The 27,969-nt window shown below is 44.8% G+C and overlaps 1 protein-coding gene across 1 annotated transcript in view; it reads left to right on the top strand.

Annotated features, from left to right (window-relative positions):
* Positions 1 to 27,969, top strand: part of LOC144768428 (protein-glutamine gamma-glutamyltransferase E-like) — a 154,559-nt gene that overhangs the window by 89,693 nt on the left and 36,897 nt on the right. The window lies entirely within an intron of this gene.

The following is a 27,969-nucleotide window of genomic DNA, read 5'->3' as shown; positions in this document are numbered from 1 at the left end:
AGCACTCCGACAAAGTAGTAAGATTATAAAACTTTAATAACTTATAAATATATACAAGAAAACAAAAACAGTAATAACATATAAACATTTTTAGGGAAAAACAACGAAGTAGCGGTCGGCTGTGCGAATAGTCCCAACGCAGCACAACGTCCAGATTTCTGGCGTGGGGCGTCGCGGGGGGTGGGTCATCAGTAGCAAACTGTTGTGCGAATAGTTCCATGGCAGCAGAACGATGGCACCAAGGTGATGTCCAGTAAGTTGCCGCACTGGTTTTGGTATCCTACAATGCTGCTCCGAATAACGGCGTGGGGCGCCCCGGGGGAGGCGGCGTGAACGGGCCTCTCCAGGTGGAGTCTCATCTGTTGTAGTGGGGCGCCCCTTTACCGTTTCAGTTGCCATTCCGTCCGTTTTTGGTCCACTGTGTCAAAAGCCGCAATTCAGCTGAGTTGCGCCCACTCTTGCGGTGCAGCGATAGGCGGCTGTCACAGGACTCTCAAAATGGCGGCAGGCTGTTTCCTTTATGGGCCTGGTCCACTGAAATGGCCCGGGACACCTTGGAAATCGGACGCTTGTCTGCTAGGTCTTGGACCCCATTCTCGAAAGCGTCCCCTCCGCCTTGAGGATTCATCAAAAGTTTTGGGGGCCCCCGACTCCTGTAGGCTTCTGGTGGGGAGCGGCTGCCATGATTGCTCGCGGAATGACCACGACGGAGCTACGAGATGGTGGTGCTCTCATGGTGACGCCAGCTTCAGTCTGAAACATCCAGAAACAAGGTGGGGCTTTCATCGTTTGGGAAAAAAAAAAGTTTTCATCCAATGAAAAGTGTTGTTTTTAGGTCATATGATCAAGCCTTCCATCATTAGGAAACCAAAAGTAAAATGAACCAATGAAAAGTTTTATAAACAAGTCACATGACCTGTTATGCGGCATAGGTTATAAAATGCGGAGAAAATACGTTGGCACGTGAGGCGGCGTCAGTAGCGGACCGATGTGCGAATAGGCCGAAGGCAACACAACGCGCCAAGATCCGGATGGCACCGAGGTGGTGTCCAGCAAGTTGCAGCACTGGTGTGGCCATCCTACAATGCTGAAAGTCGGCGTGGGGCGCCCCGTTGGCCTGTGAGTTTGCGTCAGTAGCGGACCGATGTGCGAATAGGCCGAAGGCAGCACAACGCGCCAAGATCCGGATGGCACCGAGGTGGTGTCTAGTAAGTTGCCGCACTGGTGTGGCCATCCTACAATGTTGAAAGTCGGCGTGGGGCGCCCCGTTGGCCTGTGAGATGGCGTCAGTAGCGGACCGATGTGCGAATGGGGCCAAAGGCAGCGCAACAATATTTCCTGAATAGAAGACACCACTAGGCGCTGAGATGCCAAGATCCCGATGGCACCGAGGTGGTGTCTAGCAAGTTGCTGTACTGGTGTGGCCATCCTATAATGTTGAAAGTCGGCGTGGGGCGCCCCGTTGGCCTGTGAGATGGCGTCAGTAGCGGACCGATGTGCGAATGGGGCCAAAGGCAGCGCAACAATAGTTTCTGACTGACACCACAAGGCGCTGAGATGCCAAGATCCGGATGGCAACGAGGTGATGTCTAGCAAGTTGCTGTACTGGTGTGGCCATCCTACAATGGTAAAAGTCGGCGTGGGGCGCCCTGTTGGCCTGTGAGATGGTGTCAGTTGCGGACCGATGTGCGAATGGGGCCAAAGGCAGCGCAACAATATTTTCTGTATGGAAGATACCACTAGGCGTTGAGATGCCAAGATCCGGATGGCACAGAGGTGATGTCTAGCAAGTTGCTGTACTGGTGTGGTCATCCTACAATGCTGAAACTCGGCGTGGGGCGCCCCATTAGCCTGTGAGATGGCGTCAGTAGCGGACCGATGTGTGAATAGGCCGGAACCAGCACAAGGCGCCAAGATCCGGATGTCACCGTGGTGGTTTCATAGTTGAGAGGCACTTCATCTGCAGTGGGGCGCCGAGATCCGGATGGCACAGAGGTGATGTCTAGCAAGTTGCTGTACTGGTGTGGTCATCCTACAATACTGAAACTCGGCGTGGGGCGCCCCATTAGCCTGTGAGATGGCGTCAGTAGCGGACCGATGTGTGAATGGGGCAAAGGTAGCGCAAGAATATTTTCTGAAGAGGAGACACCACAAGGCGCTGAGATTCGGTTACCACCGAGGTGATGTCTAGCAAGTTGCCGCACCGGTGTGGCCATCCTACAATACTGCTCCGAATAACGGCGTGGGGTGCCCGAAGGGGGGGGGGGGGGAGGCGGCGTGAACGGGCCTTCCTAGGTGGAGGCTCGTCTGCTGTAGTGGGGCGCCCCTTTACCGTTTCAGTTGCCATTCAGCTGAGTTTCGGCTGCTCTTGATGCTACAGCGACAGGCGGCTGCAACAGGACTCTCAAAATGGCGGCCTGTTCTTTGGATTTGGGCCTGGTCCACTAAAATGGCCCTGGGACACCTTAGAACTCGGACGCTCGATTTTTTTTTCCTTTCCTGTACATGCAAAAAAAGGTAAATGCCCGGTACGTTACACGCTTCATCTGCCACAATGAACTCTCCAGAGGAACCGAAAAAAAATATAGTTATGGTAACTATACCATGCATCGTCATATGGAGAGGTGGCACCAATTAATTATAGTGCTGCATAAAAGAGAGATTTGGAGGAGAACCCCTGACCTGCTAGTACATTCATCAAAGAAGTGGCACTGACAGCATCAGAGGCAAGGGAAACGGTCCTAAATATTTAGAAGAACTTTGGAAAGATTAAAATGACATGTTTAGATTGTGGCAAATTAATTTCATGTGGACAGATGAGTGTTACTCTAATAAATACAGCATATGAACATCATCATAGTCGATGGTTGGTAGAGACATTTTGACTATATCCTGGACCTGCCCGTCCTCGCCCAAAATGGCGCCGGAATAAATGGGACTCGTAACTCCTTGTTGTGTACTGGTTGCAGAACCTTGAAATCACGAGATACGTATGCAGTTTTGAAGCACATGGCGGGCGGGGACGAGAATTGATTGAATATTTCGACATCCCTATTGATATTAAGTTCTGATGTGTTATTGATTACTGTACTATTGAAAGTTCGAATTAACGTCACCCATGGTACTTGCCCGCAAATGTATATCTAGATAATTTTATTGTAACTGGCCCTGTCGTATTTTAATTATAAAATGTACGTCCACCGATTCCGTAACTGTTAGACACCTTAGTTCTTGCAACCTAATGGCCCGCCCGTTACGTTCCTCTACAGTGTAAATGTCTACTCATCATATACGATTACAGTTTGCTGCGTGGCCGGCCCACGTGGTTATAGGCTCGTATTTGTATAATGAAATTTTCACAATAAAGGTTTTTAAAAGAAAACATGGTAGTAGTATATACATTGGTAAAGTTTTTAATAATAGTCACTGTTTTAGAATCATTAAAAGGCAAGTGAAATAAAGCAGACCAATTACATGAAGGGTAAAAGGTATAATACGAAGGAACGCAGTAAAGATAAATGGTCAAGGGCTGTTGTGTTTTCTATTCCTGCAACATAAAGTGATCGATAAGAATCTCATATTCAGGCGTATCGGCGACTAAGACAGCAGGTCGACCCTCTTTTGCTCAACGGCTCCGTCATGGGACGAAGAAACGCTCTTTTTCTCGAAAAAAGAATATATTTTACTTGCAGGACAGTTGTAAATTTTCCGGGAAAGTACATTAGCCTGGAACATTATAACATATATTTAAGAAACAATAATGTTCGGAAGTAATAAAAAGCGTAATTTTTAGGTCATATGACCAAGCCTTTCATCATTAGAATAAGAAAAGTAAAATGAACCAATGAAAAGTTTTATTAACAAGTCACATGACTTGTTATGCTTACGTTACGCGCTGCGCGCCCCGGATGACATCCGGATGCGCTAACGCGGCACGTCATATGACGCATTACGCGACAACGCAGGTCCAGAATATAGTCAAAATGTCTCCACCAACCAGCGGTCGGAACACAACCCCTTTCAGCAGGCTAAATAGTTCTGTTAAATGACAACAGAAGGGACAGGCAACAAGAACCATTAGTCAAAGAGGGGAGGGCTAGTTCTTCTCTACCGGGTTACATTGGGGCGCTACCGGAACTGATCGAATTGGTAGTCTACAGTGTTTCTGGATGTTTCAGACTGAAGCTGGGGTTAGCATGAGAGCAGCACCATTTCGTAGCTCCGTCGTGGCCATTCCGCAACCAATCATGGCAGCCGCTCTTTATCGTTATTTTGGGCGGGGTGGGTGGCGGAGCCGAGCTGTTTTGCAGCCATCATTGTGTGGAGTTCAGTTCATTTCACTAGTTTTGTATTTGTCATGAGGGGTTGTTCCTAATGTTTCTATTTTAGCGAGGTCAAAAAGAGATCCCATTAGTGGCCTACTGATTTTGCTCGATTCCTTTTCTTTTTTTTTTTAAACGATTTTTCGTTATCTGCAAAGACTAAACAGAGTATTGCGACTCTGTGTTTGTTTGTAAATAGAGAATGAACCAAAGAGAACCAATTCTAAAACAGTAAATACTTGGATAACAATCAATCAAATGGAGAGAGAAGCAGGCACGACGTATTACAACGGGGGCAAAGGCCTGCGTTAACTACCCTTCACTATGTGCAAAGAGAGAGTACTCCTAATAGAAATGAGGGGGGGGGGCACCATTCAAAGCAGATCAGTGTGCATAAACACGAAAATGTTTTCACTTACCACGTACTTGACATTCGACAGCTTATGATATTTGCTATTAAAAAACCATTGAAATTCACTGAAAAAACCATAGGTTATAGACCATATATAGTTAGGAATTAGCATTTACAAAACCTTGAAAATTCACTGAAAAAACCATAGGTTATAGACCATATATAGTTAGGAATTGGCATTTAAAAAACCTTATTTTACTCACACAAAACCATTGAAATTCCATATATAGTTAGTTGCACTAACTATATATCGCGCACCCGCAATCCACTGCTGATGATGTCACATATTACATCATTCATGACATGGTCAGTGACATCACTGATGACATCACTGATGACATCTCAAATGACATCACTGATGACATCACTGATGACATCTCATTTGACATCAATGACCACATCACTGATGATATCATTCATGTGACAATACAATGCATCTCCTCACATTTTAATATAACCTCTGTTTCACCCAGTGTTAAATACAGAGTATAATTTTTGAAACCATTGACACACCAATACTAGTTACTACATATGTACTCACTGATTCCTACGTCTACACACACATTCACTCATTCACCCATACAATCATTCATACATACAATCACTCATCTTTACAACACTATCATATGCACTCATACACCTATACAGACACTCACACTCTGCCACTCATCCATGGAGTTACTCACACACCTAGTCAGTCCTGTAAAGAATCAATCACACTTCCATTTTCTTGTCTATACAGTTAAACATAGAGCACCTTACATTTTCAAACATATACTAACACATACTTACCTTGTTATACAATCATTGATATAAGTACACATTGATCTGCACAGAGTCACACACCTCCCAGCCAGCCACACACACACTCAGTCTCCCATACAAATACTTGGACAATCAATCAGTAACCCATATAGTTAATCATATAGCTACTGATCAACACATGCAGCAGTTTACAGAACAACAGACATAATGATGCACAAATTAAGACACTTTAGTCACTAACCCATGCACTCAGTGAGACACATTTAATCACTCACTCATACATTCAGTCATGCACCTACTAAATCCTTTGTCCAGACACTTATACTTCCACTCATTCTTCAATATGTAAGACACATTTTAACTTTACAGAAACATACAGTCACTGGATGTTGTCATCAGTGATGTCATCAGTGATGTCATTTGAGATGTCATCAGTGATGTCATCAGTGATGACCATGTCATGAATGATGTAATATGTGACATCATCAGCAGTGGATTGCGGGTGCGCGATATATAGTTAGTGCAACTAACTATATATGGAATTTCAATGGTTTTGTGTGAGTAAAATAAGGTTTTTTAAATGCTAATTCCTAACTATATATGGTCTATAACCTATGGTTTTTTCAGTGAATTTTCAAGGTTTTGTAAATGCTAATTCCTAACTATATATGGTCTATAACCTATGGTTTTTTCAGTGAATATATATATATATATATATATATATAGAGAGAGAGAGAGAGAGATATATAGAGATATAGATATAGATATAGATATAGATATAGATATATAGATATATAGATATATAGATATAGATATAGATATAGATTACCTACTGGCGGTCGCCAGTAGGTATATATAGTTAGGATTTTTTCTCTATGGGTTTTTTGAAAATTCTATGTCTAATAACTTTGGCGTTTGTGGACGGAATCGGCTGAAATTTTCAGGAAAATGGCACATTTTGTTCCTGAGCAGCCCTTGAAAATTTGGGGGGGGTTCGTCCAGTGGGGGCCGAGAAAAAAGGGGGGTCCCAAAACGTGTTTTTAACATTGAGTTTTCCATAGGGCGGTTGGCCTCACTTTTAGCCCGAACGGCTGAATGGATTTGCACGAAACTTGGCAAAATTGTAGGGACTGGTAGCCCGATGTGCCTTTTGTAGGTCTCAATATATGTGCTCCAGTGGATTTTGAGAAATTAACGTTTAAAAAAAGATATATATCTGTAACAGCGGACCGGTTAGCGCTCTGGTTCGCGGACTTTTCGCGCAACGGAGCTTTGTGAAGCGAAGCTGATTGGTTCTCCGGCGTCTGTCAACATTCCAAACAGTCCGTAGCGGCCGCCATCTTGTCTCTCGGTAGGATCGAGAGACAAGAGGAGGTCAAAACAAAGGGGGAAATAACTATAAGGGGGCATAGTAGATCCTCGCTGACCCCCTAGGTTTGATGTGGAGGTTTTAAAAGGGCCCCGCGGGGCAAAAAAAAACCAAAATAATAATAATCGAACGGCTGAATGGATTTGCACGAAACTTGGCAAAATATTAGGGACTGGTAGCCCGATGTGCCTTTGCTAGGTCTCAATATATGTGCTCCAGTGGATTTTGAGAAATTAACGTTGAAAAAAAGATATATATCTGTAACAGCGCTCCGCTTCGCGTACTTTTCGCGTTACGGAGCTTTGCGAAGCTGATTGGTTCTCCGGCGTCTGTCAACATTCCAAACAGTCCGTAGCGGCCGCCATCTTGTCCCTCGGTAGGATTGACAGACAAGAGGAGGCCAAAGCGAAGGGGGAAATGACCATAAGGGGGCATAGTAGATCCTTCCTGACCTCTTAGGTTTGATGTACCATTTTGCCAAGTTTGGTGTAATTCCGTTCAGCCATTCAGGCTGTAGACGTATGTAAATGTCCTATGGAAAATTGCATGGGGAAAACACATTTGAAAGTGTTGAAATTTAGAACCAATTAAAATGTTACTTTGGTTTTGTATTTGTGTGTGATGAAAGTTAATTGGTTATGTATATATGTCAAATGAGAGGAAACCACAGCCATTTTGTGATACTACTGTCTGAGGTACATTTGTGAGGAATTTTTGGTGGTGAATTTCTGGTGTTTGATTTACACAGTACTAACACTTCTGCTACTTTTAAAAAGGTGAGTTGTTAATTTGTAAGGGGAACTATGTTGTACACTTGAAGATAATTTGAAAAATGTTTTCTGTTATTTATTTGCTGTCCTTCTGTTATACTAAATACTTGATGAAGTTAGTTTTATATTATGTATTACTAAAAACGATAAATGAAAGTGATTATTTTTTTCTGCATTTTACAGCAAGCAATTTCAAAATAAAATGGCTCACAATGAAGAGACCGTGGCAATTTCTTTTGAATTGTCCACTACATTGATTGAAATTGAGAGCACCAATAATGAAATATTGTCACAAGGAGGACATGACTTGTATGATTCCATTAGATTGATTGAAATGGACAGCACCAAGAATGAAATATTGTCACAAGGAGATGACTTGAATGATTCCACTACATTGATTGAAATTGAGAGCACCAATAATGAAATATTGTCACAAGGAGGAGATGGCTTGTATGATTCCATTAGATTGATTGAAATGGACAGCACCAATAATGAAATATTGTCACAAGGAGGAGATGACTTGAATGATTCCACTACATTGATTGAAATTGAGAGCACCAATAATGAAATATTGTCACGAGGAGATGACTTGAATGATTCCACTACATTGATTGAAATTGACAGCACCAATAATGAAATATTGTCAGAAGGAGGAGATGACTTGAATGATTTTTTTGATCAATCTCTTGATGGCGAATTTATCGAGTGTTTGGAGACCATAGAGTTACAAGAATCATCATTGCAGACTTTTAATGAGGAGATTCCAGATGAGATGATTGAAGAGGAAATTACTGATGAGGACATGTTAGTAGTTGTTTCAAATTTAGAAAATTCTGAAGAATAAATTTATATTTAGAAATCAAAAATTGTTTGAGACATTATTTATTTTTATTTTTAATTTATGAGGTTGTAGCGAAGTGATTGTAGTATAAAATGAGACTTATAGTATAGAGTGCAACATTTTTATGTTACATGGTAAGTTTACTCATATTTACTTCCCTTCTGCCACTATATTATCTCCAATGTGTATTTGACATGTCTTCTTCATCTCCGGCCTCCTTTCTCTCACTGTGTGTCTCCGATGCATCTTATCGCTGGTATTTTGTGTAATTACAGAAGAGAGTAAAATAAAATAGTTCGGAACGTGAAAAGGGGGCAAAGTAGAGTACTCCTCACCCCCTAGGCCTTTTTAGGCGGTCCCAAAAGGATCAGTTTCTGCTTTCCTGAGAGATTATGGTATGAGTTCCATATACCACAATAACTTGCATTACAACATGCAAGATATCTATCTCCTATTACCAACTTTTGGAGATATTCGCGCTAAGCGCGAATATCTCCAAAAAGTAACACCTGCCCTGAGCAGTTCTTAGCCATGTTATCCAATGGGAGGTGGATAACATGGCTAAGAGTATTAGCTCGGTAATGCATGAATATCGCTGAGTTTTTAGCGATATTCATGCATTGCGGCCGTTTATTATCGCATTTGCGATAAACCTTGATAATAGTAAGGTTTATCTTCGATAATTTCTGACGATGCTTAGTGGTAAAAAATTGGTTGGTAAGCATCGTTAGCGATAAATATCGCTTAACTTTGGTAATATGCCCCAACGTCTGTTAACGTTCGATTTGAAGGAAATGAGGAAGTGTTGAAAAACATTGTCTGCGCCATCTTGCCTTTTTTGAAATGCCACACTTTTGTCGTGCACGGCAGCCATTTTAGATGTCTTGACCAGACCCACTCTCTGCACGCTGTCGATTCGTAGCATGGCTCCTCACCCTCGTAAGCATCTCCCCCAGGCACTGGTCACCACCGCTCTCTGTCTTATGCATGGGCAATAAACCTTCCCCCATCTGCGCTGCTCTTCCCTGAGAATCACACTCTGTGCCCGCCCGACACCTCCCTTTCGCCCTATTCACTACCGCACCCTCTGACACTCCTCTTCCTCTGTGTCCGAATGTCCAGGCCGGTCCTAGGCTATCAGCTAGCCCTGCAGATGTAGTTTATGGCCCCAGCTGTAAAGAATCACCCCTCTTCAAAGGAGTTATAGTAGATCAAGGCCCACACCCGATGTGATCCGTCACAGCACACGCGTTCCTACTATCTGAAAACCATCCTGTATTGTGATTGGGGAGAGGACCGAGCCTGAAGCGGAAGATTCCAGGAATGACTCTTTGTACATCAAAGTTTTTACAATTATGTGTCACATTAAAAATATATAGCACTCCAACAAAGTAGTAGGAATATAAAACTTTAATAACATATAAATATATACAACAAAACAAAAACAGTAAAAACATTTAAACAACGAAGAGACCGTGGCAATTTCTTTTTAATTATCCAATAGATTTATTGAAATTGACAGCACCAATAATGAAATATTCTTGTCAGTAGCGGTCTGTTGTGCGAATAGTTCCAAGGCAGCAGAACGCGCTGAAATCTAGATGGCACGAAAGTGATGTCTAGCAAGTTGCCGCCCAGCAAATAACGGCGTGGGGCGCCGCGGGGGTGAGTGAGTCCAGTAGGCACCACAGCTATTCTTACCGGCATTGCAGAATTACTGCTGGGGACAATGCCTGTGCTGTAGCAGGGTCACAGCAGAAACAAAAAGGATTCTGTTGAAGATGTTGTTGGTTTTCAATTTGAAAACAGTTCTGGTGTCAACTGCTATGCTAATGTAGTGGTTAATGTTTTGTTTTCTCTAGAAAATGTAAAAGAGGGGGAGGCAGTCCAAAGTTCGTTAAAAGGGCAAAGGAAAGGATCGGTGGTTTGAACTATCAGTCAAAAAGGGGAGGGGGTGCAATAATTTTTCCTACCGGGTCACACTGTGCTTTCACCGGAAGTGAGGTCTGCAGGATTGTAGTAATTCAAAGTGAGGCTGGCGCCAGCATGGGAGCGCCGACGTCCCGCGGATACAGTTTCGTCACTCCACGGGCGATCATGGCAGTCATTCCCCATCGGGGGTCGGAGACTCCCGCGGCTCCTCTAGAATCTTCAAGGTCGTGGAGGACTACGGTGGTGGAGTCAACCAGTGACCGGGCCATTTCTTTATGTTGGGCCCGCTCTTGCCAGGTCGACCGCCATTTTGAGAGTTCGGCAGCTACCGGCGATCGCGGGGTCACATGAGCGGACGGGCTCCACCCTGCCGGGCGAGACGTTGCAGCATGGCCACAGTGGAAGAACCGTTATCTAGGTCGTTCCGAAACTGTGCAGCACTGGAGTTGTTAGGATGCCACCGCCTGGAGCGCTGAGGGTGCAGCTGGGAAGCCTCCACCTGGGGAGGCGGGAGAGGCCTGTTCGCACCGTCTCTCCCTCCCAGTGCACCCCACGGCGTCTCGCTTGAGATTTGTTATGGCCGGACCAGGCGATGAGGACGAGGGGGGGTCGGAGGCATGTGCAAGACATCCCCCTCCAGTGTTGTCGCAGCCATTATAAAAGAAAGAAGTGTCCCGTCCGTCTTCGGGCCGGGCTTCCGGAGGATGTCGGCCGGACGCCCCTGGCTCTGGCCCCATGAACGGGTTTCTTGGTTTATCGGCTGCAGCCGGATCCCGTCGGCCTCGGCCCCCCGACCGTTGGTGGTCGGACCGGAAGAGCATGTGGCGGGACTACCTGCAACTCTCAAGGGCCACCGCGGCCGGACTGGGAGAGAGAGGGGAGGGTCGAGGAGACATTCCCCCCCCCTGCAACTGTTCAGCGTTGTAAAGGCAATCCCCTGGCCGGGTCCCGCTGGTCTCGGCCTCTCCTCCGGCTACACCCTACGTTAGGATCTCCTGGCCGAGGCGTGGCAGCAGAACCTGCCTTATATGGGCTGCTCCCGGCTGGGCGTAGCCGGAACCCTGCCCCACCTTGGAAGTTTCCAGAGTGGGGGTGGATGTTCTACTGACTTGCATTTTCCCTAGTCTATCGATTTTTTTGGCGTGGCAGGCGGTGGGACAGCGAGGGGTGATTTGGTTTCTCTTACTGTTTTTCTGGTCTCTCACCACTGGCATATTTTAACGTTTTCTTGTTTCTAGGACATTAATAGGTTTTATCATTACGTTATGTTATCGTTTCTTTGTTCGTTGTTTAATAAAAGTTCATGTTCATCAGTGGCCTACTGATTTTCGTTTTCCTATTTTTTTCTTTCCAGGTTGTTTCATGGTAAAGTTTCTGTTAACAGGATACAGTGATCACTTCGTTATTATTGCATATGTCCTTTTCACTAGGGGTGCTCTCTGGTCGGGCCAGATGACGTATCTCTAGTAAATGGTCCGGGTGAAAAAGGTGCATCAATCAGTGGGGAGTAGATAGGCATGACAGATTACAACGGGGGAGAACGGTCCGCATTACGTACCCTTTCACTACTTGCAAAGATTTTCCTACGTTTATTTGCAAACAGGGAATACCTCCAAAAAGAACTAATTCCCAAACAGTCAATGTTCGGACAATCAATCAATCAATGAGGAATGAAATAGGTACGACGTGTTAAAGGCTTGCGTTACCTACCCTTCACTATCTGCAAAGGGAGATAGAATATTCCTATTCTTCCTCGTTTGCAGGTAGAGAAGATCGTTAAGAGAATTAACTTCGAACAATTCAATGCTCGATTGAAACAATCAACAAGGGGTACTGTGAACACAAATGAACGCCGCTTATATACATACGCATTGCTATTTTCAACAGGTTGTTCCTAATGTTTCTATTTTAGCGAGGTCAAAAGAGATCCCATTAGTGGCCTACTGATTTTGCTCGATTCCTTTTGTTTTTTTACACGATTTTTCGCTATCTGCAAAGACTAAACAGAGTATTGCGACTCTGTGCTTGTTTGTAAATAGAGAATGAACCAAAGAGAACAATCAATCAAATGGAGAGAGAAGCAGGCACGACGGATTACAAAGGGGGAAAGGGCTGCATTAACTACCCTTCACTATCTGCAAAGAGAGAGTACTCCTAATAGAAATGAGGGGTGGGGGGCAGCAATCAAAGCAGATCAGTGTGCATAAACACGAAAAAAAAAATTCTTACCACGTACTTGACATTCGACAGCTTATGATATTTGCTATTAAAAAACCATTGAAATTCACTGAAAAAACCATAGGTTATAGACCATATATAGTTAGGAATTAGCATTTACAAAACCTTGAAAATTCACTGAAAAAACCATAGGTTATAGACCATATATAGTTAGGAATTAGCATTTAAAAAACCTTATTTTACTCACACAAAACCATTGAAATTCCATATATAGTTAGTTGCACTAACTATATATTGCGCACCCGCAATCCACTGCTGATGATGTCACATATTACATCATTCATGACATGGTCAGTGACATCACTGATGACATCACTGATGACATCTCAAATGACATCACTGATGACATCACTGATGACATCTCATTTGACATCAATGACCACATCACTGATGATATCATTCATGTGACAATACAATGCATCTCCTCACATTTTAATATAACCTCTGTTTCACCCAGTGTTAAAAACAGAGTATAATTTTTGAAACCATTGACACACCAATACTAGTTACTACATACGTACTCACTGATTCCTACGTCTACACACACATTCACTCATTCACCCATACAATCATTCATACATACAATCACTCATGTTTACAACACAATCATATGCACTCATACACCTATACAGACACTCACACTCTGCCACTCATCCATGGAGTTACTCACACACCTAGTCAGTCCTGTAAAGAATCAATCACACTTCCATTTTCTACTCTATACAGTTAAACATAGAGCACCTTACGTTTTCAACCATATACTAACACATACTTACTCTCTTATACAATCATTGATACAAGTACACATTGATCTGTACAGAGTCACACACCTCCCATCCAGCCACACACACACTCAGTCTCCCATGCAAATACTTGGACAATCAATCAATAACCCATATAGTTACTCATATAGCTACTGATCAACACATGCAGCAGTTTACAGAACAACAGACATAATGATGCACAAATTAAGACAGTTTAGTCACTAACCCATGCACTCAGTGAGACACATTTAATCACTCACTCATACATTCAGTCATGCACCTACTAAATCCTTCGTCCAGACACTTATACATCCACTCATTCTTTAATATGTAAGACATATTTTAACTTTACAGAAACATAGTCACTGGATGTTGTCATCAGTGATGTCATCAGTGATGTCATTTGAGATGTCATCAGTGATGTCATCAGTGATGTCACTGACCATGTCATGAATGATGTAATATGTGACATCATCAGCAGTGGATTGCGGGTGCGCAATATATAGTTAGTGCAACTAACTATATATGGAATTTCAATGGTTTTGTGTGAGTAAAATAAGGTTTTTTAAATGCTAATTCCTAACTATATATGGTCTATAACCTATGGTTTTTTCAGTGAATTTTCAAGGTTTTGTAAATGCTAATTCCTAACTATATATGGTCTATAACCTATGGTTTTTTCAGTGAATATAGATATAGATATATAGATATATAGATATATAGATAGATATGTGTGTGTGTGTGTGTGTGTTTTAAGGATTTTACAGATTCAGGGACTGGGAGGATGGGATAAATAATTCATTATGTGCTGTCTTTGAAAAGGTGATGATCTTCCCAGTAGACAAACTGCAACACCGTCAGATATGGTGGTGTTTTCTCACTGCTGGGACCTTATATAAGCAGTAATATTGTTTTGGACATGTTGCAAAAATCTATTCTATTGTGAATGACCATTAGTTTGTTCAGTCAGTTAAATGCTTGCTGCCACTACACGACTAAGGCATGCTGGGAACAAGTGTGAATTCTAATAGAGCTGAACTAACGACTTCATTCTCAAAAGGTGAAAAAATAAAGCGTCTTTTACATTAGTGGAAATTATTAATTACATTGCTACAAAATGGCAAGAATATGAAGCAAACAGAATAGAAAAATCATTTTATTATTCAGTCTGTGGGCGCACTTTTTTTCTGTAATTCCACAAATGTTTCTTCTTTAAGCTCACATTTAATTTCACTTCCAGCCTCCTAGTCCTGGCCTGGGGCATTGTACTTGCACGCGGTGCCCTGCGCAGGAAACATGATTGCTCAGGGCAGGCCTTAGACTCCTCACTCAGTGATTGACTTCACAGTTCACTTCATATGTATGAAGTGAACTGTGAAGTGAACCACTAAGTGACGAGTCTGAGGCCAAGCCTGCCGTGAGCAACCACGCCTCCGGCGCCGGGTACAGTGTGCAAATACCATGCCCTTAATGGCATTGATCTGTTTTTTGTTTATGTTGAGAATTCATTTATGATGTAGCAATGCACTACATGGATGAAATTCTCAATATAAAAAGGCAGGAAATAAGGAACTAAGGGGCATATTACCAAGCAATAGCGATAATTATCGCTATTGCTTGGTTAGAGACAATATTTTACCTCAAAGCTGCGGCGATTTTTATCGCAGATAAACCTTGGTATTACCAAGGTTTATCGCAAATGCAATAAAAAACGGCCGCAATGCATGAATATCGCTGAAAAGTCAGCGATATTCATGCATTACCGAGCTAATGCTCTTAGCCATGTTATCCACCTCCCATTGGATAACATGGCTAAGAACTGCTCAGGGCAAGTGTTAGCTTTTGGAGATATTCGCACTTAGCGCGAATATCTCCAAAAGTTGGTAATAGGAGATAGCGATGTTAGCGACTGTTTCCAGTCGCTAACATCTTGGCACGCCCACTTTGCATGTCATTAGTGATAAATATCACTGACATGCAAAGTGGGGCCCAAGATGGTCGCTATCTCCTACTAGCTGTCGCTAACTGGTGTTAGAGACAGCTAGGTAATAGGGAGATAATTTTATCTCCGCTTTCTTGGCTTTTAAAGCCAAAAAAGCGGAGATAAACCCCCTTGATAATATGCCCCTAAATTTACAAATGTTACTAAGGATTCTGTATGGTCCCGTATTTTCCATCTGTGTCCACTGGCAGACTTGGAGCGGAGGAGGTCCATGCGGTAGGTCGTGAGGGGGTGACACCATGAGTTACCCGCACCGGGTGACACCAACCCTAGTGACGCCACTGACACCGAGACTCAAACCTGATTATCCTGTTCAGCTATGGCCTTTAAACCCCATACCGCCTTCTTTCAAATACTACATTTGCAATATTAAGGTTTCTATGGGATTGCAAACAACCCCTAATTTGTTTAAAGAAGTGTGTCCTGCCACCATATGAGAGGGGCTGAGGCTTAGCCGACAGGCAATTACACTACTAGGCAAGGCAAATTATTCATATAAATGTCTGGCTATTCTCACATCAAGAGGATTCCATGGTGGTATCAGAACTGAAATGTATAGAACCATATGGCCTACTTCACTTACTTTATCTCCCTCATAGCCAAAACCAGTTTGTGTGTGGATGGACTGTTCCCTCTATTTTGACAACCAGGCTAAATTAGTGGCAGGCACCTGTTTTGGTCTTCTACTGGGCCTTGAACCTATTTTTTTTTTTTTTTTTTTGTAAACCTTTATTTTCACTTAAGGCAAATACAATATCAGATCCGGAATAATCACAGCCAGCAATTATTACAGAGACGGTCAGTGCAAATCAATGAAGCCAAACATATGCAACATTCCGCCTCCTCACTGCCCTATCGAAGTCCAGGATAATGTCTGCACCACATTGGTACCAGGATATAAGAGGTTTCTTTTAAAAGTTTTTAAGGAAGAGCAGGATCCGATGTCGTACAATCCAATAATGCCGAAACAAGGGGATATCAGTAAGCAGGATATTCACAATCGGGACCATTGCAGAAAGGGCGTTGGCACTAACGCACATTAAACAGGATAAACAGTAAATAGTACATTACGCCCCCCAATGCATCACACGCCCGCTGTAGCTGAGAACATTATGATGACATCCATCCTTGTAATTTGAACCATAGGAACATACAGCAAGCCACCTACCACTCGGAATCCCAAAGGATAGGAATAGGAGAAAAAGAAAGGAAAAAGCCAAGCAGAACAAGAGAGAAAAAGGGGCCCTAGAGACTGAAATAGGGAAAGAAAACAGAGAGTACCCCTCCCCTAACCCCCCACCCTGCACCCCTGCCTCCGGCTACGGCCTCCCCCTCAGCAGCGTGCCTGTCGCCCATTGTATGGAACCCGAAATTTAGAAGAAAGAGAAAGAGAACTACCACCCACCTAAACTAAAAGAAGAACCCAAGAGAGGGAAGAAAGAAAGGATGAACCCCGAAGTCTATGAAAGGGAGAGGAAGAGAAAGAGAAGAACAAGGGGTTCTAGTCTACAACTACTAGGAAAGAAGTGAAAAACGGGGAGGAGCCCCATAGCAAACCCCCGGCCTCTCCCTCATGCAAGAATTGTGTGTGCACAGGATGTAAACTACATTTGCTCAAGTCAGTACAATAGAACAATTCACTAGGTACAGAAGCAGCCCACTTTGTCATTAAGTAAAACAATATGTCGCCCATCCCTCACGAACCCATAATCAGCAAATATCAACACGGAGGAAACAGCATTTATCCTTGTCCAGTCTTGCTCATACCGCGATGGCCCACCAAAATATCGCACTCTAAATCCATAGTCATAGGGAATCGGAATACCAAAGCAAATCCAAAAAGCAGCAAGTCTGCAGTGCGTCGATGTGACCGGACCTCAGCCAAGCCCATTCCCTGCCAGTACGATGGTCCCAACCTGGCACAAAAACATGACTGCCACACTTCGATCGTCAAAACAGAGCAGGGGGAGAATGTCTCAATGTCCAAGCACGGCTGGAGCAGAACCAGAGATACTAACAGCATGACATGGAGAGAAGTTCCATCGCTCGGTTCCAGGCTAAGGCCCACAGATAGTCCCAGGTCTCCGACATCACTAACTGGAAATGGCTCGAGAGTATGTGTCTCAGATTCATCGGTATCAGTGTCCGACGCCATATTGTTGCATCTGGGTACTAAATAAGGCAGCTCGATTTGCGTCCACGAACCATCCGATCTCATTCGCTCCGCCGCAGAAAGCACATCATCGATTTTACTCCCCAGTGATCGGGTATCCTGCTCCAGAGAGTCGCGAAGGTCAGCTAAGGCCGCCAGAAGATCGCCAAGGTGTAGCTCTGCTCCGTGCCCCCCTTTTGTCATGCTCTCTGTCTCCATATGGTGCGCATTAGGTCGGGTCTCGGTCTTCCAGAAGCTGCACTCTGCTCCCCTCGCTATGCTCCGGGGCAGCACCATCCTGGATCGGGGCCGAGACACACGCAGTGGGGCATCGGGCGTCATGGAACCAACATCAGGGCCGCCGAAACCGTTAAAGTGCAACCAGATCGCAGCCACCGGTGGAATCAGCACTGTTTGGTCGCGGCTCGGCAAAAAAATCGGGATTCTCCCGCCGTTCGCGGGACGGGGTCTCCTAACACTCCCCGGCGGCAAGCGAGCAAAGTTCCAGCAAATATACACTTTACTCAGGGGCACAAAGACAGGCTTATCCCCGATTCCTGCCCCCAATCGATCCGAGTGAGTGTGCCAAGAATCGGCCGTTCCTTTTCGCGCCGGAGCCGACCGGCCCTTCCCTGCCACAGGTGGCCGCTGTTGTTCGCTCGGTGACCGGCCCTTCAATCTAGTCGAGTCCCCAGTCTTTGGGCTGCCGCGGGCCGCAAACGCCGTTGGCTGTTTCTCCCCGTAGGAAGCAGGCACGAACCTCGGGATTGCGCCATAAGTAGCCGGAACTGTTCATGTACCCGTGTGTACCTTTGTGGATCAGGATATCAAGCAGAATGTACACCCGGGAGGAGATGGTACTCGGAGCCGAGGGGCTGGGCGGCCATCTTAGACGCCGGCTTGGCTCCTCCTTCCCTTAAACCTATTTTAGGAATCTTTGATGCCCATACTCGCTAGATCATAGTTCAATCTACCATTCTGGCTAGGCTGGACTACTGCAATGCGATGCTCCTCGGTTCTAGCAAGTCTGTGACTAAAAGGCTATAGTGAGCCCAGAATACCGCTGCCCGGACCCTCTTTGCCCTCGCCAAACACTCCCATGTGCCTGGCTTTCTTTGCTATACAAAAGGGGATGATGGACGGAGCATTTGAGCAAATCAAACACTCACCCCCAGTCAACTGATCTGGGTTTAATCCATCACCATTCTTTAGCTCACTCGGCCACCCCAGTTCAGACATGGCTATATGCAAATCAGTTTGACCCTGTGCCTCATGGGAACAGTCCAGCCCGAACTGCCAAGCCATGTCTTCCCTGGACCGGAAACAAGCATCCTGGGACCGGTTTCGGATTCATAATCCTCATCAGCCAGGCTATCTTGAATCCAGTGGCCAGGTGAGCAAGGGACTCACGTCTGAGCATACCCTGCCACACTTAGGGCGAACAAAGCGATACAAAAGGGGAAGGCTTCCTATAGATCACAGAATCCTTTTCAAGGCTCTCTGCATCACTCATATTTATTTATTTATTTATTTTGTGTTTTTATAGCGCGAACATGACCCTGTGAGGGGTATCAGAGCGCTTTACAGAGATGTTTCAATAATAGAACCATTAAGAACCATAAATTGCAGAAAACAAACAAACTCTTTACAACAGTACACTTCGGGGAAGCGTATAAGAAATATATCAAAGAAGCACATTAAATCACACCACCATATGTGTTACAGATGTACCCTCTCAAGTGAGTGAAGAGAGATGCTGGTGTGTGATTGGAACAAATATGGAGAGATTATATCTATAGGTACTGCTGCCAGGACTCATTGTAGAAATTTTTCCATATAGAACAATTTTGCTTCTTTTTTTAATGCTGCAGTTGATGGAATTCTTCTAATGCTAGGGGGGAGAGCGTTACAAATTCGTGGTGCTGCCCCAGAGTCTGCTCGGTCATAAGTTTTTTTCTTACAAAAACGAGCTGGTTTCAGAAGAAGATTGTCTTTGCTCCTGGTGCCTCTGTTTCCTCCTGACAGCGTGATTTTCTGTGCAAGGTAAACCGGAGTTTTGTGGTGCAATGCATTATGGGTGATGCACGCTAACTTGAAGTGAATTCTTGCCTCGAACGGTAGCCAGTTGAGTACTTTCAGATGGGGGGAGATGTGGTCGTATTTTTTTGATCCTGATATCAGTCTTGCGGCTGCATTAAGACATGCTTTCAAAGGGGCTGTTGTGACCTTAGGAAGCCCTGCCAGAGTAGTGCACCCGTATTCTATCCTTGAAATGACCAGTGACTGGACTGCTGTTTTCAGATCTGTTTTATTTAGGAATGGTTTTAGTTTCCGCAGGTAGCTTAGGTGGAAACGGGCGTTCTTTGCCATTGTGTTAATGTGTGCGGTCATGTTCAGATTTTTGTCAAGAGTAATTCCCAAAGATTTAGTTGAGTCGACAATCTTCGGGGTGCATTTTAGAGCTGTGATAAAGTTAGACCACTCTGCTGACTTGAGTTTACTTTTCTGAGGTGTAATCAGTAAGAATTCAGTTTTTTGCGGGTTTAGCTTCAGGTGATTCAGGGTTAGCCATTGGAGGGTACTCGTAAGGGCTTGGTTCATAGTTTTTATATCTTCTGTCGATGTCACCTTGATATACAGCTGCGTGTCATCAGCGTACATATGGAATGCAATGTTCGCATTTTGTAGTATAGCCGTTAGTGGTTCTACATAAAGATTGAAAATCGCCCGGGATAACGTAGAACCTTGTGGAACTCCAATTGTTTTTCTGGTAGACCCTGACAGGGTTTGGTTGACAATTAATTTTTGAGATCTATTCTCTAGGAAGGAGCTGAACCACTTAAGTACTAAACCATCTAGCCCCATTCTGTTTTTCAACCTATCCAGGATTCTGGCATGATTTACTGTATCGAACGCAGATGATAAGTCCAACAGTATTAGGAGACATGTGTCATTGTGATCGAGAGCCCTTAATGCGTCATCTACTATTTGCAGCATTGCAGTTTCTGTACTATGGTTCGGTCTGAACCCTGATTGGTAATCATTTAGTAGATTGAAATCCGAGATGTGAAGACTCAGTTGTTGCTGGACACATTTTTCCAGAACTTTAGCAAGGATGGGGATGTTAGTAACAGGTCTTATGTTGTTTGGATTAGAAGGGTTATCAGTTGTTTTTTTAGAAGAGGAGTGACTTGCCCAGTTTTTAGGCAGTCTGGGATTTGACCTTGTGATAACGAGGTATTTATGATCTTAGTCCACGATGGGATTAACAAGTGATTAAGTGAGGACCAGCACTTTGCTGGAAGGGGGTCGTTATAATGGTTGTTGGGTTTAGTAGTTGAAATGATCTTTGAAATGTCTAATTCGCTGATTGGCTTAAATCCTGACCATCGCGCGTTGTTTTTTGGATTGTCATCTTCTTGTTGGAATTGTGGTTCATCTGAGTAACCTTTCTCCCTTTCCAAGTCTTCAGCTGATTTGTTAAGTTCCCTATCTAGTGCGTTACAGGCCTTTGCCCCATGATTTTGGGTGATCTGTGTCTTCCCTATGTTCCGACGTATGCCCTTGGCTCGGCTGATCTCAACTTTGCCCGAGTGCTACAGGTGCGTAGGGCCAGAGCCGGCGGGCACTCTTTCAGGGTGATGGCCCCTTCTCTGGAATTCCCTGCCTCCTCCCATCTGGGGCACTCAAGACCACTGGGCTTTTCGAAGGGCCGTGAAGACCTGGATATTCTCCAGTCACTATTTGCCCTCCTCTCATCCGACTCTATTCTACAGATTTTGCGCTGGGATGCCCCGTTGCTGGGGCAGCCATGCATTTTACAAGTCTCTTAACATAACATAACATGTATTGCGCACATAAACACTTGGACCTCCCCACGCGACAAGGAAGACCATGGCCTGCTGGTATTGAGCACGCCACAAGGGTGAGAAATACAGCAAGGCTGGATGGTTTTAGAGAATGGGCCCTTACTTGTGTCTCCAGGCTCGGGATATTTGGGAGGCAGATCATATTAGAACCTTCTCTCATTGCTTGAGACATACTATATGATTTGTACACAATTATATTGATAATTGCAAATACGTTGGGCGCTGGAAGCCCACCAACAAGACCTCACTAACCTCTCAGAATATTATCCTCTAAAGGCATAAATTACACTTTCAGCCATAAATGGCCATATCTAGACTTTACCTGGCACCAGTGGCTAATACTGCTGACCTCTTGATGACACTGAGCGACAGGTGGGCAAAGGATGTCAGCTCTTTTGATAAGGCAGACTGGGTAAAGGCAAAGATGTCCCCTGGAGTAGTGACGTCTTGCATGATATTAGGACTCATTCAGTTGAAATACTTGCACCGATTATACAGCCCATCTAGGCTCGGCAAAGAGAAGATGGGTCTTGACGCCTCTTTTCACAGGTGAAAATCTGAGCAGGGCATCTTTCACCATACTATGTGGATGAATCCCAACCATACAGCGATGCTGCCATGCATCCACTTGATTCTTATGGAGGAAGTGATCAAAATGGTTGTGGTCAATCCCATGATGGCACTCCTGGAACAAATTAATGAAGGGGATGGTGTGAGCTCCAAGACCCTTTGGGGCTTTGGGACCTCTAGTTGCTAAAGGAGACACCGCTCATCATTGGCCCACCAAGAGGGTGCATTGTTTACGATAGGTGTTGCATGGTATGGATTGGTGAACCAGGGCTGCGGAATATGTTTAGAAATGAATGGGCTGCCCCTAAAACAAATTAAAGTATGAAGTGCATGGCTGAACTATTTCTCGACTGCAAGGATCTAGGCAAGAAACTCTGTAATTATGTACATGATTTGATAATTTACCTTCATGGGTTAAATATTAAACTGTACGTTTGTGCGTATTGTTTTTATTTTCTTTGTTATAGTTTTTATACATGCTTGTCTTCATGAAAAGTAGTGTTATAAATAAATACAGTTGAGGGTTATTTTCATCCTGTTATTGCACTACCCTCTGCTTACCAGATTTAATGATCCCTATGAGGAAGTGTATTATTAGTTGGTGTGGGTGCGAAACTTCATCAAGTAATAATGTCACTATCTGTATCAGGTCTGTTTTTTTTTACCAACACTGAGCTCTGTTCTGGATAGTTGTGGCACAGAGTAGTCAGGATTAACTCAAAGGCCAATATAGTCAATAAGTAAAAAACAGAACACAAGAAAATTCCCTCAATATGGAGGAGCTTCGCGCGCGCCCAAGATGGACTGGGGGCTACCGAGACCCCCGCCGCCACCGGGAACATCCTGACTGAAATCCTGTGCCGGTGATCCGGAATTGTGTGGCAGAATGGAAGCGGCATCGAGTGAGACGTTCCGCGACCAGCTCCGATGCTGGGCTGCAGAGTTGTGGGGCCGGTGAGTTCGAGGACTACGACCGGAAGGTGACCGGGGTCTTGGGTGAGATTCGACCCCGGCTGGAGTTGAACAAGAACGGGTAGGTGCGCCGGAAGTGGCCGGTCCGGCCCCATTTTTGCTGCCGGTCGCAGTTGACTTTGCCGTAGGGCCCCCCCCTCACATGCGCACCAGTCGACTGTGGACAAGTGTGGAGGCCTTGGACCTGAGGGGACCAGAAAGACTAAGATCGCAACAGGAAGGGATCGAGGAGGCGAACCGCTCTGGGAGCTGGCCGAGGTGCTGAGGGAGAGTTGGAGACTGTGTTGGTCTCCTTGGACGTTTAGATGGTATTCGATCGGGTGGAGTTGCGGTATTTATTTGCTGTGTTGGAGAAGTAGGGCTTTGGAAGCGAGTTTATCAGCTGGGTGCGATTGTTATACTCAAAGCCCCTAGCTAGAGTGCTTGTTAATAATTGCAAGTCCCGTGATTTTCATTTGGAGAGGGGAACCAGGCGGGGTGCCCACTCTCCCCGCTACTCTTTGCACTCACGATGGAGCCACTGGCTGCATGGGTGAGATGGGATAGGTCGATCCGGGGTTTGCGGTGGACTTCCGAATGGGAGGATAAGATTTCGCTGTATGCCGACGATGTGTTGCTCTACCTCACTAGGCCCAGGGAGTCCTTTCGGACTTTCCTGGATGTGTTTGTTATCTTCAGCAGCTACTCTGGATTGGTCATTAACTGGGCCAAGTCGGTGATGTTTGTGGTGGTGGGTGACCCGCTGGCGATCCGGCAATCGTGTCATGTGTGGATTGAGACGACGGGATTTCGGTACCTGGGCATATATATCACGCTTGATCCGAAGCTGAGATATGAGAGTAATTTGGCTGCTCCATTGAGTAGGTGTAGGGCAGACGTGGAATGCTGGAGGTCCCTTCCTCTCTCTCTGCTCGGGAGGGCTGCTTTGTTCAAGATGATGGCGCTACCTCGGTTTTTGTATGCTTTGCGGAACTCAATAGACCCGGTGCCGGTCGCTTATTTTAGGGAGATTGAGGCCCTCCAGAGGCAGCTCCTCTGGGGCGATAGCGCCCGTGTAGCTTTTGCCAAGTTGACTCTCCCTTGGTATGATGGTGGGATCGGGCTTCCAGATTTGCGTAAGTACTACTGGGCCTCTCAGTCGGCCGCAGTGAACCATAAAGTGTATGGGATTCCAGGGGACCCGGGTTACGCCATGGACCGAGCTCAGGTGCCCGGAGGGATGATTGATAGAGCCTTGTATTCTAGACCTGGTAGGTTTCCTCTGACTGGTCCGACTGCTCATGTGATACGGGTGTGGCATGCGGCCAATAAAAGTCTTGGGTGGGAGGGTAGACTGATGCTGGCCACCCCTCTGTTCAATTCTGAGAAGTTGGGCAGTATGTGGAAGACCAAGTGTTTCAATAGGTGGGACCTAATTGGAATTACTAGGATAAGAGATGTGTGGGGGAAAGGCTTGGTTCACACGTTTGAGTCCCTTGTAGAGCAATATAAATTACACCAGAATGAATATTTCCGTTATCTGCAGGTGAGGCATGCTCTTACTGCACATGTTCCTAAGGGCACGGATCTCCCGGAGGCGTCACCTCTGGGTAACCGGGTACTGGATGGGCATATCCCGGAGAAAACAATATCGCTAATTTATCGAATCCTGGTTAATCACTCCAAGGACCCATTGTTGAAAGTTAGATCTCAGTGGAGCGCAGATGGGCTAGAGTTGAATGATGAGGACTGGACAGAAGCAGTGGCCTCCCCCAAGGTAGTTGCTATCCAGATGCGGCTCCAATTGATGCAGCTGAAGATCCTGCGTAGGACTTATATCACGGGCCGCGCCTGATGCGAATGGGGTGGGCTGAGAGTGAAGCTTGTAGGCGGGAGTGCGGAGAAGAAGGTACCTTGATGCATACACTGTGGCATTGTGACATGATACAGACATACTGGGCCGGGATACATGCCGAATTGGGAGAGGTGCTGGGAGTGGAGGTGAGGCCAGAGGCTCGGAGATGTCCGTTGAATGTTTGGGAACCATCCGATTTAAGTGTGTATCAGAAGCAGTGGGTTACGTTGACGTATATGGTGGCTAAGCGTACTATTGCTCAACTTTGGGGTGCCAGCCAGCCGCCCCGGGTCTCCAAGTGGACGGAGGACGTTGACTGGTGTATGTTCAGAGAAAAGTCAGTCTTTGTGGCCCGGGGTTGCCCGCGGAAGTGGGGTAAGATTTGGGGGGCGTGGAATAGTCATTGGGGAGAAATTTGTGATCCGCCCATGTCAGGCCTGGATGAGGCAGTGCAAGAATCCGATGGACCCTAATTATTGAATGTAGAATATCTCATTCTGTACAGTACTGTAACCTGTGCATTGGAACCGATGACATTCACCTGAGAATTCTTTTATGTAATTTTGTTCTTCTTTGTTTAATAAAAAGATTTTTTTTTAAAAGTAAATATTTTTATCTGTAGATGGACAAGAAAATTACAAAAATCTGATTTTATGGTCAATATTGACCAAATAAAGATTCTTTGCCTGACTGTCTGACTGACAAAAATCTGACGAAGGGAACCCAAGTTGTGGATTTGCAGGATTTTCATAAATCACTGCAGGTCACTCCAAAATGTTTTGTAAATCACTGCTTTTTACTATTTGCTGCAGTCTAGGAACTCGTACATGAAGGTCCATACTAAAATCAAAGTTTCAGGCCAATCGTGATGTAGTGCGGGGTCGGTGGAGGTGCAGGTGCTGTGGTGGCATCGGTCAAAATTTTACCTTTGTACTTTGAAACGTTTTTGGTTCTTTTTCTCAATGACAAGCTCATCGGTGAGGTCCTCAGCAGCTTGACTACAGTTTTGATTTCGATGTTGGCAGACAGTCAAAGTCCAGTGGTATACTGAGCGTCTTGGCTCTCAACAGCGTTCAAGGCTACCAATGAACTGACAGGTTGATGTAGCCCATGATCCCCAGACTCTGACCCAAAATCTGTTGCTCAAGGCTCTCAGTGTGGTTCTGTCGGGAGAAAGAGTGCACTCTAGCACCAGGACCCGGACAGGACCTGGGGAGCAGCTAGGACTGTATCTCATGGTTACACCAGTGGAGTCCAGGGCAAGTCCAATGGCAAATGGTCAGCTGGGCACGGGATTTTCTCTCTTTTTTGTCCCTGAGGCTTAACAGGAGTCTAGCCAACTAGCCAGTGGGGTCCACTCACTGGTCTTTGGCACAAGTTGGAGCAGTCCAGTCCTTGGGGTCTCTTGCCATGGGTTTAACAGCAGGAGCAGTGACACCCTGTGGCATGATGTCAATGATGTCACCTGACTAGTGCTCATTGTTCAAAGCCCAGCAGCCTTAGGATGTTATATTACAGCGGTACAAAGAGGTCAGTTGGGCTGAGTGGAGGAGCTGGCAGGGGTGTTTTGAATAAAGCTCTTACCTGAACTGACGTTGTGTGCATTAATACGGAACATTTAACAAGCAGCATTTCTCTTTCTGAAGCCCTGTCTTTGTTCAGTAGATGAAGTCATTCTTGGTGCAGCCTTTATTTCTGTGGTCTACAGCTACATCAGATACATTCCTTCTGTTCTTTCTGTCTGCAGCCATGTTCTGAGACTGGAAGTCAGAGGTGCCACTTTATGCCAATGTTGAGTGTGTGTGGGGGAAGGACTCCCTAGCCAATGGGAGCGAAATTCCCAAAGGGTAACTCTACCTACTTTACATTGCTTTTTTCTGGAGTTGGCACTAAGTAATCCAACAGTGCATCTCTCTGCTCAAATCCAAAATGCTGGTAGCCTTCTTCCCTGGGTCAGAGCTATGGGCACATCCTTGAGTTGTGTCCAGTATAATTAGCCACTCCTCTTGGAAATTTTGTTCGGCAATGCTTTTTCCTCCTCTCAAAGAGATGCTAGCCTGTCTTCCTACAAAAAGGAGGGGGCAGGCTAAGGTGTGAGTTGGATTTGCCTCTCTGCAGCGTTAGGCCCTGTGAAGCGGGACCATCTGTGGCCACAGCCCTCTAGCTATCCGGTCAGAAGGAGGTCACACCAAACATCTGGAGGGGTGGTAAACGTGCAAAAAGAGTAGTTTGCTTACAATCACCAGCAGTTACTTTTCTTGATTGCTCTTTAACATGATTTACGCTTTCAGTATACTTCCTATGAAAAGTATGAGTTTGTGTAGATTATTACTTTTTAGTCAGATCACTCTTGCTATGCACACAATAATTTTTAAAACACCCGTATAGCATTGCATTCATTGATGAGTGAACTCTTTAACCTACCAGAGCACCAATTTGCTACATGCATACTTACCAAGTCAAACATTTCTGAAATGCTGCCAGTTGACTCACTATTCATTGTTGATTCTTACATATATTCTAATTACCCAAGCTTGTCTTTAACTCGTGTGACTGAACACCATATGTCCCCACTCTTTGTCAGTTTCATTTTGAGTACATGGATGACTGTCAGAAAGAGTTGCATGTTAGTTGAGATAACTGACTGTGATTTTAGAAATAAAGGTGAAATATTGATGATGGGTAAGAAATTGATGATCATAGTTTTCTTGGTGGTGCCTGGAAGACAATAAATTCAAGAGAATTCTGTGAAGATAACAGAGCAGAACCTACTCCATCAACCCAGAGATTTTAATCAGTGATTAACAGCTGAAGGCGGGTTCCATGACTGATGCCCGGATAGACCAAGATGGAAATGGTAACATCTACTTAGCTATGTTTAGCATAATTAGTTCTCCCAGTATGTTCAGAGGAATGAAAGACAATAATTAGAGTAATCTACCACTGCAAAACGGTTGTGTAGCAATCTACTACGAATTTCAAGTAATGGTGGTACATTTATTGAGTATGATGAAAGGAGTAGTCAGCCTTCCAAAATGCAAAATGTGCATCTGCAGGTTACTTGTCAATATCTGAAGAAAGTACGTCGATGGATTAAGCTATCCCACTAGCATGTTGAATTTGTTAAATATTGATTAATTTCAACAGTTATGTGGGA

The sequence above is a fragment of the Lissotriton helveticus genome, chromosome 7 (assembly GCF_964261635.1).
Source record: "Lissotriton helveticus chromosome 7, aLisHel1.1, whole genome shotgun sequence".
Lineage (NCBI taxonomy): Eukaryota > Metazoa > Chordata > Amphibia > Caudata > Salamandridae > Lissotriton > Lissotriton helveticus.
The sequence above is the reverse complement of the archived record's forward strand: the minus strand, read 5'-3'. Positions and strand labels throughout refer to the sequence as shown.